Source organism: Heteronotia binoei, chromosome 16, assembly GCF_032191835.1.
Source record: "Heteronotia binoei isolate CCM8104 ecotype False Entrance Well chromosome 16, APGP_CSIRO_Hbin_v1, whole genome shotgun sequence".
Classification (NCBI taxonomy): Eukaryota; Metazoa; Chordata; class Lepidosauria; order Squamata; family Gekkonidae; genus Heteronotia; species Heteronotia binoei.
Window position 1 is genome coordinate 6230130 of NC_083238.1, and position 21155 is coordinate 6251284.

At 48.9% G+C, this 21155-nt stretch overlaps 1 pseudogene; it reads left to right on the forward strand.

The window, feature by feature from the left end:
* The first annotated feature begins 13368 nt into the window (after nt 1-13368).
* LOC132585505 (ferritin light chain, oocyte isoform-like) overlaps nt 13369-21155 on the forward strand; it is a 30153-nt pseudogene continuing 22366 nt past the window's right edge.

Consider the following 21155-nt stretch of genomic DNA (forward strand, 5'->3'; position numbering starts at 1 on the left):
AGTTTAAAGCCCTCCTTATAGGTTAGCAAGGCTGTTACCAAACACCCTTTTTCCTACCATCATAAGGTGCAAGCCATCTCCCAATAGAAGACCACCATCTCAAAAGCATAAGTCATGGTCCAGAAATCCAAATCTTTCCTGATGACACCATCAACATAGCTAGTCATTTATTTGAAGTATTCTTCTTTCCTGTCCTAAGCCATGGCCTTCAACTAGAAGAACTGATGAGAACACGACCTGTGCTCCCGGTTCCATCATCTTGATCCTGAACTACTTAGTCTTTTCTAATACGTTCAAGGCTGTGATGGACAGTATCATTCATTCCCACATGGATCAGCAAGAAAGGATAATAATCTGTGGGCTTGATAAGTCTTCCAATCCTTTCTGTCATATCCTGGATGCATGCACTTGGCAGACAGCAGACCTCTTTGGATGACAAGTCTGGTCGGCACACTTTGGGCTCCACCACTCTGAGCAAGGAGTCTCTAATTACCACCACCCTCCCTATATTGGGGAGTGGAAGCTCCAGGCTTCTTATTCACAGGATCCTGAGAAATTTTCTTCAAACTTTGCGGAGACTGGGGAAGTAGCCCTTGTTTCAACGGTTCATAATCAGCTACTGTGCGGAGATCCTGGAACCTATTGCTGAGCAACAGAGGCTCAGAATGTCTTCTGATTTTCCTGTTCCTTTGGGTTACATTTTTCCATGAACCCTCCTCCTGTGCTGGGTTCTCTTCCAAGTGCTGAAATACCACTTCCTCTTCCTTCACTTGTCCTTTCAAGAGTACCTCATGGGTTCTGTCAAGAAAACCCTTACCTTCCTTTATACACTGCAGTGTGGACAATTGTGCCTCCAGTCCCCATAACTTCTCCTCCAGCAGGGCTACTAACTTACACTTGCTGCAAGTGTAATTGCTGCTACTCTCAGATAGAAATGCAAACACATCACTGCCTCAGCTCCCTCACCAGCCATGCTGCTGCAATCCATTTCAAAATTCTCTTTATCTTGACCTCCCTGTAAATTCCACTACCAACTGCCACTTGAGACTACACGTGAGGAACTATTCACCTTCCAACAGAACCCTCAGGCTAGACCTCCAGGCTAAGAGCCACAGGTCAAGAGCCCTCTGACAAGGAGGAGCCTTGCAATTTAAAGGCTCAAACCCCCATTCATCTCTGGCTCAAAGCCAGAGCAACTGTAGAGGGTGGGGCCAGCAACCACCCCCAGGCAAACAGGGTCTCCTCTCTCAGCAACAGCTACATAAAAGACACACAAAAGCAATCAGAAACCCCTCTCCAGCAGGCACCAAACACTCACACAGTTCCCTCCCACAGCAACCTTAAGTAATGCTTCCCAGCAGTTTTAGAAAAGCAAATCTACATTCATTTTACCAGCAGTTCTGTGCCAGCTCCAAGCACCTTCCTCTAATGCAGCTGAGCCACTTCATAATGAATAACCTCCATCATATTTCCCCCCCAAAAAAAATCTTGTGTGTGTGCGTGCGCAGCCTGTTCTAGGAGTAGAGCCAGGATGAAACTGGAATACATACACTGGAACTAAGATGGAGACGGAGCAGACAAAATAAATGCTGGCAAAGGACAAGCTTGAACATGCTACTTCAGGAAGGTGACTCTAGGGCATCTGTCTGCTAATGGTTTTCTCACCCTCTTAGAACAAAGAGATAACTTAATCTCCATAACAGAATTCTCATGAAAAGCAATCTCCATCCTGATATGACCTCAGCATATCTGGTCACGTCCTTCCTGATCTATTTACTCCAATCAATGGGTTATTCACACAACCTAGTAGCCTTCCTCTCCCACAATCAAGGATCATAAGTGAAACAGTAACACCTTTATTTTTGTTAATAGCTGCAACAGGAAACATTAACAGTTTCAGCCTAGACCAGATAACCCCATTCAGCTACATACATGCAAAACATCACAAGTTTTCCCAGGTGCTTTGTACATTCCTGGGAATACTATTCATTGTTTCCCAACACATTGTTTTACTTTCAGTAAATCTCATATAATATTGTTCTAAGGGGCAAAAGCGTCATCATGCCCTAAGGTAGTATTTTGCCTATAACTGGACATGCTCTGCCACATCCATGTTATAGGCAAAATACTACCTTGGGGCATGATGACGCTATTGCCCCTTAGAACAATATTTTGATGAGATTTACTGAAAGTAAAACAATGTGTTGGGAAACAATGAATACTATTTTCCTGGATCCAAACTGCACACCAAAGATGTTGGACATCTTGTTCTTCTCCTGGATCTTGCCTGTGCTTGATTGGCAACTATAATCTCCCCTAAAAAAACCCCTCCTATATTCCTGCTCACCTCTATATTTCCAATAGGTTGTGTATCTGTTTTCCAGTGCACATTTATTTATGTATTTGTCATTATTTTATCTCCTCTTTCCATGAAACAACCTTTCCTTGGTTAAGCAACCATCTGGTTTATTTCTGAGTGTTTCTCGGAGGTGAAAGGTCCACATAAACCGTGGTAGGAGGATCTTGCTAGATTACCCCCCTCTTGCCAACTCTGTCTCCTTGCTAATTCCCTAAAAAAAAAAAGGAGACAGCCGCTTTTGAGCAACACATAGCATTTGGGGTATCACTACTTCCTTAGCAGGGCTTTGACCCACCATGTCTATTTCTGTCTCAGGGATTTTTAAAATAATAATAATAATAATAATAATAATAATAATAATAATAATTATTATTATTATTATTATTATTATTATTATTATTATTATTATTATTATTTAGTAAAAACATAACATACAACTGCAAATTGTACATGTAACCATCATATCTAACCTATAACAAGTCCAGTTTAAATTGTTTAAACAAAATGCCATTCTAATAGTTATATTTGACTCAATAGACCTACTTCCATCTCATGGCTTTGACCCACCATGTCTACTTCCTTCTCAGAGCTTTGAGACACCACATCAGCATCTGTCCCAGGACTTTGACCTACCACGTTTACTTCCATCTCAGGGCTTTAACTCACCATGTCTACTTCTGTATCAGAGCTTCAAGCCACCACATCTCCTCCCTTCTCAGGGCTTCCTACTTCCTTCTTAGAGCTTGGAGCTACCATGTCTACATATGTAGTTGTGTGCTGGTTTGGGTTTGGTTTCAGGGCACATTGCTCTAGTTCTGTTGAGTTGGCAAAAATGCCTCCATCTTCAGTTTCTACTGGAGAGATTCTCAAGGACTTTGATTCTGTTTCTGTTCTGCTGGGCTTCTGCTCTTTTGTGTGTGGGGGGGTGTGTGTGTGAGGGTGTGTGTATGTGTGTATTTTCCCTCCATTGGAAACAATGGAATATGGGAGCACCTTCTTGGGGGAGGGGGTGTAACTTAGACCCCATAAATCAAATTCTCACCAAACTTGGAGTACAGGTAAAGGACAGTCAGCTGGAGATGTGCTCTGAGTTTGTTTTTTTGCCTCTAGTCTGCAGAGGAAGGTGTTCAATATTCTCCTGAACCTGCACCTCATTTCCCCAGAAATGTTTCCTAGGGACACCTTGTCTGTGTGTTTGGGGGATAACTCAGGCCCCATAAATTCAATCATTACCATACTTGGAAGGGAAGTTGAGGGGAGTCAGCTGGAGAAGCATTGTATGTTTGGTGTGTTTAGGATGCTTTGGGCACTCTACTGCATCATGATCATATAAAACCAGTTCAGTTTGTACAATTCGGCACTTCCCAGCCGAGCGACCCATCGGCCGTCTTAGGCTGGGGGCCGTCCATTGCCTCCCCTGCAGGATGGGAGACAATGGTTCATCCCAGCTGCTTGTGGGCGGGCAGCCTTATATAGGCTGGCCCGTCCCCTCGTGGCGCAGTTCGGTTAGGAGTTTTTGGGTGTCAGCCACGACTGTGCGTGGCTGTAGCTGCACCATTGGTTGGGGCCCTGCTCGCTGACGGAGCTCTAGGGAGCGTTCCGCGCGACGGCAGGGTCCTTTGGCGTCGCTGGGGCCCCGATCGACAGCCTGAGCTGTCGGTGGACGTCGGGGCGGCAGCGAGGTTCACAGCGGCGCTTGGCGCCCGGCTGTGGAGTTTTGGGCCGCATCAGCTTTAAGGCCCTGCTCATCTGTTGGGAGCCGGGAGAGCGAGGAAAAGCCACCGCGGGGCACAACGGAGCTTCGGGCGGCGGCCTGGATCGGCGGCGCGGCCACGAAGCAGGGAGTATCGGCCGCTGAGTTAGCGCTCGGCTTCCCTCCCCCCACCCCTCGTCCCCTGTGTTTTGGGCGGGGCTTTGTAAGTCGGGTTGCCTGGGGTTAGCGCTAGGCCCGTGTTGCTCTCTCCCAGCGCGGTCAGGAGGCACTTTCGGGTGGGTGGCGTGAGGCCTCGGCTTGCCTCCCTTCCCCTCCCCCCCCACACCTTGAACAGCTGCGGTTAACTGTTCAAGGGTAGGTGGCCAGGGCCTTTTCTGCTGCTTTTTCCCTTAGTACTCTCTTTAAGGGTATTTTCCTGGGGTGGCTCTGGGGCAGTAAGGGCACTTCCGTGGGAGTTTAGGCTGGTGCCCGCAGGTACACTAAGTAGTTGTGGGCGGGGCTGAGCAGAGCATCACCTTTATTGAGAAATGGGGCCAAAGAAGGGCCAAGGCCCTTCAAAGGGGAAACAGCCGGCTAAAAAGCCTGCCAAGCGGCCAGTTCCAGCTGAGCCCCCAAGTGAGGATTGGGACGACGCCAGCACACGCCTTGCTATCCTTGAAAGCTTGGCTGCATTAGAGGGCGAAAGAGGGGTCGCGGGCCCTTCGCGGCGGGTGGCAGGCTTAACAGGTGGTGGTAGGGCGGCGACCATTGCATTCCAAAAGGAGGTTATCTGCCCTACAGGGTGCCGGAAGCAGTGAGACGTCGGACCAGGTGACGCCGGAGGAGGAGCAAGGGCATGAGTCCGAGGAGGTGGCGGTGGTTCCGCACCAGCAGGAAGGTAGGTGTCCATTACAGCCTCGTGGGGCGGTGTGGCCTTGGGGTCCTTGGGGCCCTGTAGTAGGACCCGGGGCGGGTTCAGCAGTGCCAGTGCAAGGACCAGGTTTCCAGTATCCTGGAGGAGGCCCCTCTCTGGGCCAACAGTCGCAGGTAGGGTGGTCACCTTTTCTGCCCGCATTGCCTGGACAGGCCGGTCAGGTGTCGGCCTTGTCATCTTTACCCGCAGCAGTGGGTCAACCTAATGTTTCTGGGGGTGCTCCGAACCCCTTAGGCAGGTGCGCTCTTCCTTGGGGCGCCCAGACAGCTTCGTCAACCCCAGTACCTTGGCACGCTCAGCAGTGGGGAGGGTTGGGGTTTCCCGCCCACCCCTCTTTTTCGTATGCTTCAGTTCCTTTCCATGCCATTCCTTTTGGCGACTCGGCTTTGCCGCTAGGGGATCACCTGACGGTGGCGACTAGAGAAAAAATACTGAAAGGCGAGTATGTGGACGTGGTTAGTCTCCTGTACAGGGAGTTAGAAAAAAAGCCAAAGGAGGAAATGGATGAAAAGGATAAAAAGAAGCTTAAAAGGAGGAAAGTCGATAGGTCCTGGTCAAATTGGTTGCCGGGGTTTTTAATTTACGCGGGGGTGATTGCTAGGGCCCAACCTTGGCGGGCCGCCCCGCTCTTTCAATATTGCGATATTATTTATCGCACCTACAGTGATTTTGTGGGTGGAGCATGGCTCCAGTATGATGAGGCCTTCCGGATGAGGGCCGCTGTGAATCCTAACCTACCTTGGGATCAGATCAGCCAGCAGCTTTGGCTGCAGCTTATGGCTCCCGCTAAGCCTAATGCGGGCGAGAGATCCGACAGCGGCCACATTGTCATGGGTGCTGGGGACCCTGTAGAGGAAGTTGAGCCTGCAGCAGAAACTGTGCCCCTGCCACCTGCACCAGTGCCCCTGCCTCCTGCTGGAGAAGATCCCAGCCCCCCTGCCTCGCCCTCTCGGGTGGCGCGTGTGCGTGACCGCCTCCGTCAGGACCTCAGGGATCGGAGGAGGGCGGCACGCTCACAAGCAAGACGCTCCCTGAGCCCTGAGTTTTGAGAGGATTCTGGCCCTTCTAAGAGCAAGGATGCTTGAGTTGCAACAGGATCCTGGCTGCCTCTCTGAGCCAGCAATTAGCCCAAATGGGCAACAGCCAGCAGAGGGCTATATAGCTGTAGGCTTTGGGAGGAGGCTTTGTGGAAGCAACTAGTCATCTACCTGACGTCCTAGCATCCACTTCGGCTTTTGACTTTGGACCTCCTGACCTTGGCTTGACTTCTGGACCCCCTGACTACGGCTTCTGAACCTCTGACCTACGATACCTGGACAACGATTTGGCTTTGGCACCTTGGACACTCTTGCTCACCGGTTACAGACCTTGGACTGCCCCTGGACTTCGCCTGGCCTGGCCCCAGCTCGTGACAGATTGCTTCCACCCACACAAACACCCATTCCACAGGATGGATGCTGAAGCAAGTGGAACCACAGGACTACTGGCTGCCCTCCAAGCCCAGGTACAGCAGCTGACACAGGCAGTAGTGCACTTGCAGCAACAGCCTGCAGCCAGTGCTCCAGCCAAGTGCCCAGTTCCCCCACCTGACAGATTTGGGGGTGCTGTGGAAGAATTTCCTGCGTTCCTGGCACAGTGTCAGCTGTACTTTGAACTCAGAGCACGGGACTTCCCCAATGACAAGACGAAGGTGTGTTTTATCATTAGTCTGTTAAAGGGGCAGGCGGCCAAGTGGGCCACACCCCTACTGGTTGGGTCCTCTCCCCTACTGACTGATTACCAGGGGTTTGAGGCCCACCTGTCTGCTGCCTTCTCCAACCCAGTCCAAGCAGCCACAGCCAACCGGAAAATCAGGGCCCTGAAACAAGGCCAGTCCTCGGTGGCTCAGTATGCCACCGAATTCAAGCTCCTGGCCCAAGACTTGGCGTGGAATGAGGCTGCTCAGATGGACCAGTTTACCGAGGGGTTGGCAGAGGAAGTCCTGGACGAACTGGCCAGGGTGGAGCGGCCCCCCACGCTCCAGGAACTTATCACCCTCTGCCTCCGCATCGATGGCCGCCTGGAAAGTCGCCGCCAAGCCAAGACCCGAGGGCGCCAGCTCCCTGCGCCATGCCACTTGGCTCCTCTCCCATCCCCAGCTAGTACCAGAGACGAGGGTGAGCCTATGCAGCTTGGAGCTGCTCAACCCCGCCTGACTCCAGAAGAAAAGGCCAGACGCCGCACGCAGAACCTGTGCCTCTACTGCGGCACGGCAGGCCACTATGCCTCTGGCTGCCCTGCTAAACATCGAATACCCAGACCTACATTGCCACCGCCGCCAAAAGGCCAGCCCCAGGCGTAAGTGGACCCTCCAGCCTGGGGCGACTAGCTGGGTCCTCCGAACAACAGGCTGATACCCCGGGCCCGTTCCTGCTACCAGTCAAACTCCATCTGCCCGATGGACGCTGGCTGTTCGTGTATGCCATGCTGGACTCGGGAGCGGCCCACTGTTTCGTAGATGCCGCCTTTGTAAAGCAGCACCAGATCCCAGTGCAGCCAAAAGAGATTCCGACGCTGGTGGAGGCTATTGACGGGCGCCTCCTCCGTTCTGGCCCTGTCACCCAGGAGACCTGTCCCATCACCTTCCACGTCCAGCAGCACCAAGAACAGCTGCAGTTTGATGTCGCCCTCATGCCTCGCTTCCCGCTGATTCTAGGCCTTTCCTGGCTGAAGCTGCACAACCCCATCGTGGACTGGGCTCAGCAAGAACTACGCTTCCGAGACCCATGCCCCCATCTGACTCCTCCCACCACTCTAGCAGCCGGCATCCCGAGTGGTGGTCCTCAGCTCCCTCAGAAGTATGCAGATTTCGCCGATGTCTTTGAAGAGACAGGAGCAGATCAGCTTCCCCCTCACCGACCCTATGACTGTGCCATTGATTTGGTACCTGGGGCACCACTCCCGGTGGGGCGTCTGTACCCAATGTCGGAGCCTGAGTTGGCAGCTTTGCGAGACTACCTGGACAAGAACCTGAAGCGCGGATTCATCCGACCCTCAACTTCTCCCCTGTCTGCTCCAGTCCTCTTCGTGAAGAAGAAAAGCGGGGAGCTCCGGCTGTGCAATGACTACCGGGCCCTGAACAAGATCACCATCCGCGACCGGTACCCTCTACCACTGATCCCTGAACTCTTGGATCGTTTAAAGGGGGCCCAAATCTACACCAAGCTGGACCTCCGTGGAGCGTACAATTTGGTGCGCATACGGCCCGGAGACGAATGGAAGACCGCGTTTGGGACCCGATACGGGCAGTACGAGCACCTGGTGATGCCCTTCGGATTGACCAACGCCCCCGCTGTCTTCCAGAGGTTCATGAATGATGTATTCCGGGACCTGCTCGACCGCTTCGCGATCATATACCTGGATGACATTCTAATTTACTCCCGCAATCCTGCCCAGCATGCCGAGCACGTCCGCCAGGTCCTACAGCGCCTATGAGCCCATGGCCTCTATGCCAAGCTGGAGAAGTGCGACTTTGACCTGCGCTCCGTCGAGTTCCTTGGTCACATTGTGTCACCACAGGGAATCCTCATGGACCCGAAAAAGGTGGAAGCGGTCCTGACCTGGCAGGCCCCTCAGAATCGCAAAGACCTGCAGCGGTTCCTTGGTTTTGCCAACTACTATCGGCAATTCATCCCAGCCTATGCATCTCTGACAACACCCCTGACTCAACTACTCCGCCCCAAAGAACCTTTCCACTGGTCCCCAGAGGCCGATAACGCTTTCTCCACCCTGAAGACCCGCTTCGCCACCGGGCCACTCCTGAGATACCCCGACCCCCAGCTTCCCTTTACGGTGGAAGCTGATGCCTCCAACGTGGCCCTGGGAGCAGTGCTGTCCCAGCGCGAGGAGCCGTCCCAGCCACTCCAGCCCTGCGCCTATTACTCACGCCAGCTCACTGCAGCAGAGAGGAACTACACCATCTGGGAGAGGGAGTTGCTCGCGATCAAGGTGGCTTTTGAGGTTTGGAGACATTACCTTGAAGGGGCTCGCCACCCCGTCCAAGTGCTCACCGACCACCGGAACTTGGAGCACCTCCAGACCACCCGCCGTCTCAACCAGCGCCAGATCCGGTGGTCCCTATTCTTCTCCCTCTTTGACTTCAAGATCACCTACATCCCCCATACCCAGAACCGGAAAGCCGATGCGCTCTCGCGGAAACCGGAATACGCTCCTGCTTCGACTGAGACCGTGCCTGCTGCTCCCATCCTGCCACCCTCAGTGTTTGCAGCCACCTCCACTTCACCAGCACTCGTGGAGGACATTCGTGCTAGCCAGGCCAATGATCCCTGGGTCCAGCAACACCTCCAGACACTCCAAGATGGCTCAACAGGCGAGTTCACGACTCGAGGCGGCCTCTTGCTACACCACGAACGCCTCTATGTGCCGCCCGGGCCCTTGCGGGCAGAAGTACTACGCATGACCCACGACGCGTTACCCGCTGGGCACTTTGGACAACATAAGACCACCCACTTGCTGACACGGGAATTCTGGTGGCCACGAGTTCACTCCGATGTTGCCCGTTATGTCAGCTCCTGTGACATCTGCCGACGGGCCAAAGACGTCCCAGCCAAACCCTCGGGGTTGTTACAGCCCTTGCCCACACCCTCAGGACCCTGGGATACCATCTCGATGGACTTCATCACGGAACTTCCATGATCCAAGGGTCAGACGTGCATCTTGGTGGTCGTCGACCTATTTACCAAGATGGCCCACTTCATTCCGTGCCCGAAACTTCCCACAGCTCAGGAGACAGCCCAGCTCTACCTGCAACACATCTTTCGTCTGCACGGACTCCCAGCCCACCTGATCTCAGACCGGGGCCCCCAGTTCTCCTCTCGGTTCTGGCAAGCCCTCCATTCCAGCCTGGGGACTCGAGTGCACCTGTCCTCAGCTTACCACCCACAGACAGATGGTCAGACAGAGCGCACCAATGCCACACTAGAGCAATATCTCCGCTGTTACACCTGCTACCAGCAGGACGACTGGACCACTCTGTTGCCTCTAGCGGAATTTGCATACAACAACGCGGTCCATTCCTCCACCCAAATGACCCCGTTTGCTGCAACCTACGGGTACCACCCTCGGTTCTTCCCGGCGATCCTGCCACCCACGAATGTCCCCGCCGTTGAGGCCTACCTGCAAGAACTCCGCGCCAGCCAAGACTTTCTCCGAGAGTAGCTACAGCGGGCCAAGGAAGCCTATAAACTAGCTGCGGACCGGAAGAGGCAGGAAGGCCCCCCAATCCAGCCGGGGGATCAGGTGTGGCTCTCAACTCGCTACCTGCGCCGGCCTGGTCGGTCTCACAAGCTGGATGCGCGGTTCATTGGACCCTACCCTGTCTTAGAACAAATAAACCCCGTCGCCTTCAGGCTCCAGTTGCCACCCCACCTCCGCATTCACCCCGTGTTCCATCGCTCCCTCCTTGTTCCAGCTGCACGCCCTGACCCAGCTCGGCCTCCTTCTCCACCGCCACCACCACCAGTGTTGGTGGATGATGAAGAAGAATACGAGGTGCGCCAGATCCTGGACTCCCGGTACCATCGTGGAGGCCTCCAGTACCTTGTGGACTGGGAGGGATACGGCCCAGAAGACCGGTCTTGGGAGCCCGTGGACAATCTTCATGCCCCAGACTTGGTGCAACGGTTCCACAACGACCACCCCGACCTCCCAGGCCCCTCGACGGAGGGGGGCCCTGGGGGGGGGGGATAGTGTCATGGGTGCTGGGGACCCTGTAGAGGAAGTTGAGCCTGCAGCAGAAACTGTGCCCCTGCCACCTGCACCAGTGCCCCTGCCTCCTGCTGGAGAAGATCCCAGCCCCCCTGCCTCGCCCTCTCGGGTGGCGCATGTGCGTGACCGCCTCCGTCAGGACCTCAGGGATCGGAGGAGGGCGGCATGCTCACAAGCAAGACGCTCCCTGAGCCCTGAGTTTTGAGAGGATTCTGGCCCTTCTAAGAGCAAGGATGCTTGAGTTGCAACAGGATCCTGGCTGCCTCTCTGAGCCAGCAATTAGCCCAAATGGGCAACAGCCAGCAGAGGGCTATATAGCTGTAGGCTTTGGGAGGAGGCTTTGTGGAAGCAACTAGTCATCTACCTGACGTCCTAGCATCCACTTCGGCTTTTGACTTTGGACCTCCTGACCTTGGCTTGACTTCTGGACCCCCTGACTACGGCTTCTGAACCTCTGTCCTACGATACCTGGACAACGATTTGGCTTTGGCACCTTGGACACTCTTGCTCACCGGTTACAGACCTTGGACTGCCCCTGGACTTCGCCTGGCCTGGCCCCAGCTCGTGACACACATCGTCCAGAAATCGAGTCATCCTGCTGGTACCCGCGCGCCCGCGGGGCAGTCGGTTCAACCTCGGCTGCTTTGCTGGGAGTTTACCTCCCAAGAGGCGTGCTCTAGGAAGTTTTGCAGGTACAGGCATGAATGTCCGGTGTGCGGAGGCCTCCATGCCTTTACGGCATGCAACAAGTCCAAACAGAGAGGGGGCTTTAAGAGGCCGGGAGGTGCTAATCAGCCACCTGGAAAAGGGCCCCAGTCCCATCAGGATAGCGGTTCTCACTGAGTTGTTGCGATATTATCCACGTTTAGAGGATAGGCGTTATTTGTTGGATGGTTTTGAATTTGGGTTTCGGATTCCCTGCCCACTTCATGCCCCGCCGGCCCTGCCACTCAATTGTTCGGTTAGGAGTTTTTGGCCCGCCCGCCCTTCATGCAGTGTAGGCACAGGCTGGTCGCCGATTTGTGGGGCCAGGTAGGAATTTTTCGCTTCCAAGCATATTGGCCGGCTTGGGAGTGTTTTCGCCTACCTTACACTGCTGGAGGAGCGCTGGCAATTGGTTATGGCGGTGCTGTTTATAGGTGGTCACTGGCAGGTTTACCCTTGGGAACATTTTCTTTTGGGGGCATTTGGTGGTCCACAGCCCAGGCTGTACGGCACGGGTGAGGGTGGAGCTCATGTGGACTGGATCTTGTGCCTGGCCGGCCGGTTTTGAGCTGTTGGGTCGGCTCAATCTCGGGGCCCGTGGCTCGCCCATTTTCAGGTTGTGGAGGTGGTCTTGGTTTTGACCCCTGGCTCAACCTGGCCCCATGTTTTTTCCCATTGCCATTAATTAAATAAAGTGGCCCTTTATCCCAACTTGTTGTATGTCTCTTTATTCCGAATGGGGGGCAAATGGTGTGTTTTTTTTGTTCATGACATCTGTGTTCATTCCATTGGTGCACCATGAACTGAACCTCATTTTCCTGTTTCATGCCCATGCCTAGCCACATTTCATTGGTTACCTGGCAGCTCGACTGTTTTCAGAAAGAGAAGAGACTGATTTGAAAATGGGGGGCATTACACCAATGCAGTGAAAATTGGCAGGGAATGAGAATAATAGAGAACAGGAACAAAATAAGAAAACACTGGGGGCAAATTTGGGAGACATTTCACTTCTCAGGAAGCACCCTTTGATGCTAAAAATTGTTCATGCTAAAAATGGTAAAAATATTCACTTTGAATATTCCTGGAAACCTAGTTTTTTTAAAAAAAAAAACACCTTTAATGGAGTTTCAGCCTGGAGGAAATGGCAGACATGCATAATAGAGTGTGTGTGTGGTGTGGTGTGGTGTTCTCAGAACAAAGGACAATACTTTGTTCTCAGAACAAAGGACAATACTAGAGGGGGCAAATGTAACCAGAGTCCTGAGACTCCAGCTGCTAGTCACTGACCTAGAGTGAAAAAGGAATAGAAATAAGTGAGTTGCATACTGACAAACAAGGAAGCCGAATTTTTTTCTTCAGTGTTTTAATTTGAAAACAGTTGCATTTTTAATATGAGTTGCAATCTTCCTTTTCCCCTAAAAAACTCTTATTTCATCTGAGCTACTTTGCCTATAAAACCATATTAAATGTCTTTTCAAACAGATTTTACCTAGTAATTCATCTTGGAATAGTTACTTATCTAGCGTGGACCTTGGCTGTACAAATATACATACCCTTCTATCCATTGATATCACCAGTTACGTTAGTTATGGACTCATTAGAAAGATGAAAGGATAGATGTTATCTCACTGAGGCACATGCATCAGTCAGCTTTTTAAGCATAAGTAAATATGCCAGACATAATTATTACAAATCCTCCAAAGTTTTTCTTACAAATTAGTTTCTAAGAATGTAATTTTAAACGTTTCCCACCTTCTTTTTAATAGGATCATCCTGCAATGATTTTCCTATTGTTTGTTTCCTTCTTCCCATGCATTTGTTACAGCTTATTCTAAAAGCCAGTGATTTACTTCCATGGGCTCAGTTCTCAAACACATGAGAAGAAATAGATAACAAGACAGAACTAGGCACATGCCCTACATTTTGTCCTACATGTATTGCCTCTTTGGCCCTCTGTCTAGTTCTTCTGCTTTCAGTTCCCTCCTAGACAATGCCAGCAATTCAAACAATGCCACCACCATCTCCTCTGGTAAGCAATTGAGGAAGCACCTTAATCAACTGCTCACCAGAGGAGATGACTAGTAATATGCATTATGATTTCCTAGAGAGGTTCAGAAATAGCTGAAGGAAACGAGTCACCACTCTTGAACTGCCCTGCTACTATTACTATCACTAGTATAGGGTTGCCAACCTCCAGGTAGTGGTTGGAGCTCTTCTGGGATTACAATTGGTCTCCAGGCAATAGAGATCAGATCATCTGGAAGAAATGGCTGCTTTGGAACTCAAAGGCATTATATGCCACTGAAGTCCTTTCCCTCCTCAAACCCTACCCTTGTCAGGCTCCACTCCCAAAATCTCCAGGTATTCCCCAACCCAGAGCTGGCAAACCTAGAGGAGCTGGTGATTTTTGGAAGTTATAATTCATGATGTCAAGCAATTAAGAGATGGAGGTTGTTATGGGACCAGGTGTCAGACACTGGAGAGTTTTGATATTGTGTTATGATAAATATTACTGAAATGCCATGTGTAGCTTGACATGACTAACTCCATTTTGGGCATTTGCTACTAACCCTGAAACAGAGGCCTTGCATATCAAAGTAGAGGCAGAGATGTTACTAACCCCTGCTGTGAATTCCTCTTCATAGTACTAACAAAAGCAACAACCCTTTGATGATAGCATGCCTCAAGGAGAGCCAGCAGGGCTCCTCCATGAGAAGAGGAACCACAAGAGATAAGGGGAAGAGAAGGTGTTACATGTAGCCTAGAAGTGTGAGAATGTAGTATTGTTTAGAAACCCTTTGATGTACACTGTTTAAAGCATTGCTTTTCCCGCCAACTGGCATCAGTTCCAATGCTCCTTTGTCCAGAACCTTGAGATATCAAATAAACGTCTTAACATTGTAACAAATGGAAGTCCGTTTACTTTGAGCCTCCATCGTCTGACACCAGGCAGTAAAAGAACCTATGGGAAGAAATGTTTGGCAGAATAAGGGTAGGGAGCAATGAAAACTTGAGTCACAACAACTGTGGGGGGAACCCTCTGAATGTATTACTAGCTCAACCAGTGACTGAGTACTGGAACCTTTTCTTTATAGGCATCATTGGATTTAATTTGTTTCACTTATACATTGCACAGAACATTTTTACCAGGATGACACTCAAGCAGGTTCTTGTTTTGTCAATTTATGGTTCCCTTTTTTAGAGCTGTTCATATAATTTTTGGCCTGATGGAATATAACAGAGATCTATACCTCTGAAATCCCCTCGATTGTAAAAACACAAAATTAGGATTTCTTACTGCTGTATGCAACTATCATAGCTAACTTGGAGTGTTTAATCTGAAATTCAGGATCCCCCCCGCCTCTGCCCCCCCCCCCTCAAGGTGTATATGCTGCATTGCTTTTGAGACTGCATAACAGCATCATCTTTGGCAGCCTTAAGTATGAAACATTACATCAGATGAATTTCAGGAACAACGAAAGGTCCTTACAACTTTGCTGAATTGCTCTTGCTCGCTTGTACTTTTCTTGAAAGTCCACTTCTACATTCCAGCTGAACTCCTTTGTACTTTAATTTAATAGTAGTCCTGGCATTTCCCCCATTGCCCAGCTAAGCAGTAGCAAGCAGAGCTGTAGGGGTTAGGAAGTTAGAAGACCTAGTGTCCCTGTACTGGAGACAGAATCTGGGACCTTCTTCAGACAAATATGTGCTCCGTCAGTGATCTACAACTTCCATGACAAAGCCATTCAATGTGTCCACCTTCTAAAGATTATCACTCATATTACTAGCTGTATTCAGTTTCTAGTGGAATTGTAAGAGTCACCTTCACCAATCTTCTGTCCAACAGAACTGTAAATCAACCTACTCATTTTTCTACCCAAGTATCCTTTCCACCTGCTTTTCTCTCTGCTAAATGTTTGCTTCACAGGTCCTTTCTCATAACAAGCATTGTAAAGGCTGATACTTCCAATCTGCAGAAGAGAGGCACACACACATCATACTCTTAACCTTGAAAACTTCATTCTTTCTTTCCTTTTGAAAAGTGTCTTCTCCAGATTCTTCTGCTTTAAAAGATGTGGTGACCTTTGACTCTAATGTCACTTAAGATGGCTGTTGAAACAGTGATGGATATTATATAGTCCTTGTAAAATCCCTTGCAATTACTGCAGAAATTGCCCAGAGGGATAGGTTAGGCTAGGGGAGAACTCTAGAAAACACAGCTGGAGAGACTGACAGAGAAATACTAAGGAGGAACAAAAAAGATCCCTTTATATTCCTCCAAACTTCATTGCTGTCAAGTTTGTTGCCCAAGCTCAAAATGAAATAATTGGAGTCCAAGGTCAGGCCACATATACAGCAGTTCACATTTCTCTTTGGATACTGAAGTCTGGCACTAGCCAGGAACTGGACATCTTCAGATGACTATTATTTTCAAAGCAACACAAGATTCCACTTGTACTCCAGACAGGAAAATCTGAAAAATATTTAAAATCTCATTGTAGAAGCTTCAGTTTTTTACAGTGCAATCCTAAACAGAGTTACACTGTACGATAGGCAACCAGACAAATGTATCATTCTTGTTCTAGTAATGGAGGTATGTGTCTCCCCTCCTTTCTTATACAACCTTTGGAGAAAAATAGAGGCAGATTTCAGGGGGTGGGGGAAATCTAATAAAAAAAATCCTGCAATCAAAAGATATACTTAAAAAAAATCCCTACAATTTATGCCTTGGCAAACTAGAAAGACAGCAAACATACCAGCTGCAATACCAGCTAAGGACTGTGGTAGGAACCTGCTTCAGCTCTGTCTCCCAGTCCTCCAGCAGTGCTGCAGATAGGGAAGAGAAGCTTTTAGGGCTGCTTTTAGAAGGCCAGGTAAGCTAAAGCTCTGACTCCAAGGACTATTGATATCAATCATAAAGGTGACTTGCCACTGCATTTGAGGGCTAGACCCCCTGGGCTCACAGAAGCCCCAAGGGAAGCAGCTCCAGCACTCTCTGTAAGGGACTTTTCTCAGTGTAATCTCCCAGTCCTGTCACAGAACCAAGGAAGAAAAGAATGGAGCAGCTCTCTGCTGGCCCAGTTTTCTGACTTTATTTCTTATCATTTCAAACTCCACTGAGTGCCGAGAAAGGCAAGATATAAATGTTCTCAATCAGTACTGAATAAGTTTGCATGAGTTAACTGACACTTGTGGGATTCTGCTTTTAAAATATGAATTTCAAAATATTTACCTTTGCAAAAGAAATCATATGTGTATATGATTATAAGCCAATGAAGTGCTTATACAAAGCAATACAATTAAACAAGAGCAGTGCCTTAGATGGATATTATCATATTTCCCAGCTGGATTTGTGAGACTACTTCACACTTTGAAATACAACAAACTAGTTCTTTAAAGGGGTTATTCCATTCAATTTCTTCCCAGCATTTTATTTTTTACTCTCCATTGCCTTCCCTTCTGCTTGACTGTCAGCAAGTGAAATAGTATCTTGGCATGGTGCAAAGTCATTTCTGTTCTACATTCCACCCTGCATACTATAGTGTAGATTATGAAAGGAACAGGCAAATCGGGGGCGAGAGGGTTGGGGAAGACTGAGTATTGCAAGTCATACATTATGGGAAACTGGCTAGTATGCTCAACAGTGATACATGAATATTTCATATATATGCACACACATACATACTGACTAAAGCAGTTATGAATAAAATAAAAATGTAAAGGCTTGCAGCTGCAAATGGATGAATTCAAATGTCCCCTCACCCACCAGTGAATATCAAGTTCTCATTCTTGCAGAAAACCACAAATTTCTTAGTACATCACAGGCGAAGGAATTCCTGTTAACAGTTTTAGGTGGGTTGCCATGTTGGTCTGAAGCAGCAAAACAAAGTTCAAGTCCAGTGGCATCTTTAAAACCAACAAAGCTTCCTTCAAGGTACAAGCTGCCATGTGCGCACACACTTCTTCAGATGCATTGAAATGGAAATTGCCAGTCCTTACATATAAGTGGAAGGTAACGAATTAGCGTACAGCCTAATAAAGTTGTTCGACAGATGCAAGGACCAGTGCTGGCTTACTTTGGGGAGTGCCTGTGCTTGGTTTGGGATTTATTTTGAGCAGGTGGGATCATGTTGTGTGTGAGCTTGCATTTTTCTGCCTAGTCTGTGGAAGTAGTTTATGGTCCATGTTATTTTTTGTCTCCTTCCTCTTCCCCTATCCCTCCATTTTTTTTTTTTGTCTTTTCCCCATCCCCTTCTAGGTTCTCTCTCTCTCTCTCTTGTATCATTGCCGTATCTGTCAAGTCTGGCTGTAACTCTGGCTCAAATATAGAGCATGCTGGGTAGAACCAAAGTGTAACCAAATGCTGCTAGCAAACGCTCTCCTGTTCCCCCCTCCCAGTAGAGAATATTCCTGCTTTGAAATGGTGATGTGTGAAAAGTCTTATCTGAGCCTTCTCAGCCCAGGCTTGGGGGAGAGGAAGGAGCCGGGGAGCATCAAGGCCAACTGGGCCTCTAATCAACATGAGAATGTATTTGTAACATCTATGTGTGAATGTCCTCTGCACAATTCCCCTACCTGTAGGAATCCCTTTGAAGTATACCTTATATGCAATGTATCTACTGTATGTCCTTTAGTCTTTTCAAGCCTTGGTTTAGGCCACAAGTATTCAGTATCAATAAAATAGTTTCTCTGTACCTACATCGACTCATCATTGAATCTGCAGACTTGACAATACCATATTATTACCGTAATATTACCTGTACTTTGAACTATGTGAAGCTGTATGACTAAGAAAGGTTGTTAATTGGGATCCCAAGAGGAAATTTATATTGCAACTTATGAATATAAGCATCATATGAGTGTGTTAGAATTGTTACAGAGAATTACCCTTGGGTGGAATAAGACTCACCTGAGGAAGGGCTCTGAAACACGCTTTACATCCAGAATTTGTGTGGTGATGTCATATTTGGATCTGGAGGCTACTATACAACGCACCTGCTTCATTAGGACACCTACTCATTTGGAAAGCAGGACTCCTTTGATTATTCTTTGAACTTTGTACATTGTTAATTTCTGATATTATTAGATATTTGCATAATTTGATACAGAGTTATAGCATTATTTGTACACAGTTTTTAATTTTTTTAATTTGGATTTTCCATTACTGTGTTCCCCTTTCTTGTTTTTGAACAGCCACAGCATGTGACCATTTTGTCAGGTTTGTGGTACTATTTTCCTTTGGCTATTGGCTGAGCCCTGAAGGGGAGGGGGTGAGTGAGTGTAACTTTTACTCAGCGGATCTTCATCAAAGCCTGTATGATATTATAGTTGGCCGGTGTGGCAAGGTATATTGAGTTAGGCTTACCTCCTTGAGTGAAAGGCATAGAGAAGGTTGCTCAAGATAGGTGCAGATAATCAGCAAACACACTGAGGCATCTGGCATGCTGGAGCAATGTCTGGAACAGGACATAACATGCCTTGTGGCCGGGTATACAAGGAGCATCCTTGGTTCTGATCAGCATCTTTATAACCCAGTAGGTGTCTCAAGACATATCAGGAGGGGGAATGAAGCTTGGTACTTCTTGGCAGTTAGGATTGTGCAGCTTGTGAGAACTGATAAACATGGCCTGAGGATGCACTGGCTGAGTTTGGAGCAAGGATGGACCTGCCCCAAAGGCAGAGTATGTGGATATCTGACCCACCCCATCCTTAAAATCATCAGCTTATTGAGATAAGCAGTGATATAGATCAGCCATGTAATTAATATTTAAATAAATAAATGTGTAATTCATACCTGGTTGTCTTGTGTCATTGGGGGGGGGGGGTGCCAAGTTAAAGAAAGTGGAGTACAGGGACATGTAAAAGATCCATTTTGTTTTAGCATACAATGGTTTGGGAAACTTTGGCCCTTTATGCATGCACTGCTTACCATGGAGAATCCCAGAAGTAAAGTCTTTAAGCTTGACTTTGGATCTGTTTGCCTGCTGTTCACAGTTCACACCATTCTCTTTTCTCTATTGTATTTATTCTCTTTAATTCTGCAGCTACAAGGCAAAAATGAAGGTTTTTTAACTGGGGGGAAATGTCACCTGTACTGCGTTGGGGGTGGAATCCACAGTTATTGTTGTTTTTTAAATCTGTGCAGTTGCCCTGTTGCAGCTGCACATTGAGGAAGCACCATCCATTCAAACCCTAGTGAAAGGGAATACAAAGGAAGTAAGGCAAAGTAAAGCAAAAATGCACATGGACTTCTTCCAGTCCCCCTATGGATGTTGGAGAAAAGCACATCCAGGGCAACTATGAGGCCATGTCATCTGAGGCACCCATAACGGTAAAGAAGGAGACATATTCTGAAGGAGACGCTATGGCTGAGCCGCATGGAGCAGCTGGGCAAGGAAGCAGGAAAGGGGGTAAGAAGGGAAAAAAGCAGGGAGGGAAGAGCTCCTGTGATGCTACTGAGTGAGGCTCAGGGAGAGGGACAGCAGTGCCTTCTTTCCTCTTCCCACCTCCTGCTTTTATTAAACATCCAGGGAAGTGCCTGTTTGTGAATAAAAATGGTGGAACTCCTTTTTGTTTGCAATCCCCCCCCCCCAAATGAGATGGAGGGGTTCACAAAGTAGCAGCGCCAGTCTATGATTTTTTTATTTTTTACAAACCAGCAGCAGTCTAATTATATGAGAGGCCATCGCAAGACTCATATCACTGGGTTAAAAACACACAATAGGAGTGGCAGGGACCAGCTAGAGGCAGAGGGACATGATGGGAGACACACTGCTACCCTGGTCTCCCACAGAGTTGCTCCACCTCTCACTGGTCCCCACAGCTCTGATTTCATCTCCAATGTCCCCGAGGCTGGGCTGATGGAGGGAAAAAGTGTTTGCTTATGGTCCTGCTTCCACCTCTGTGCCTTGCTAATGAACATCAATGTCTATATGAGGTTCTCCATATGCGGCATAGTTGGTTCATTAGTGAAATCCAGTAGGCCTGGGGGAAAGCCATGCCACTTGCAAGGATAGGGCTTGGTAACCTCACTCAGTTGGGGCCAGGAAAGCCTCAGTCATCCCAGGCAGGATGGCTCTTGCACTCCTCTTCAAAGCAGGGTCTTGCTCCAGCTCAGCCTTACTGGGAGTGCATTTAACTGAGGCCAGGTGCTCACCAACACCACAACAACTAGCAGATCCTGGGCAAGCCAAGCAGTCCTGCAGGGCACTCCCGGGAGCTCCCAGCTGCCAGAACAACCAAGTTGTTTATGATGAGGAAGGAAGCACCAATGAAGGTGGGAGGATGGCAGAAGGTGGAGAGTGGGAGGAACGGCCCCATATGAACAGTGGAGCGGGCACTGAGGGGCAAGGTTGAAAAATCCAAGGGAACGTGTATGGTTTTGAATTAATTCAGCTTGGAAGCAAAGCAAGGGGGGAAACTACAACAAACCCACTTTCAGAAAAAGCTAGAGAAACAAATGAATGGAAAGCTGAGAGCTGAAGGGATGAAAATCAGTGTAGACCTCCCCCCCAAAAAAGACAGAAATGTGAGGTAAAAGCAGAGGGGGGGTGCAGAATGAAAAAGACAGTGTGATGGAGAGGTGCTATGAAAGTGAGGGAAACCACCCCTCATAAAAAGGCCACAGTGAAGTAGTTAGATAGAAAGGATGGAGAGGTAGAATGGTTGATGATGGGTTTAGCTGACCACAGCTCAAA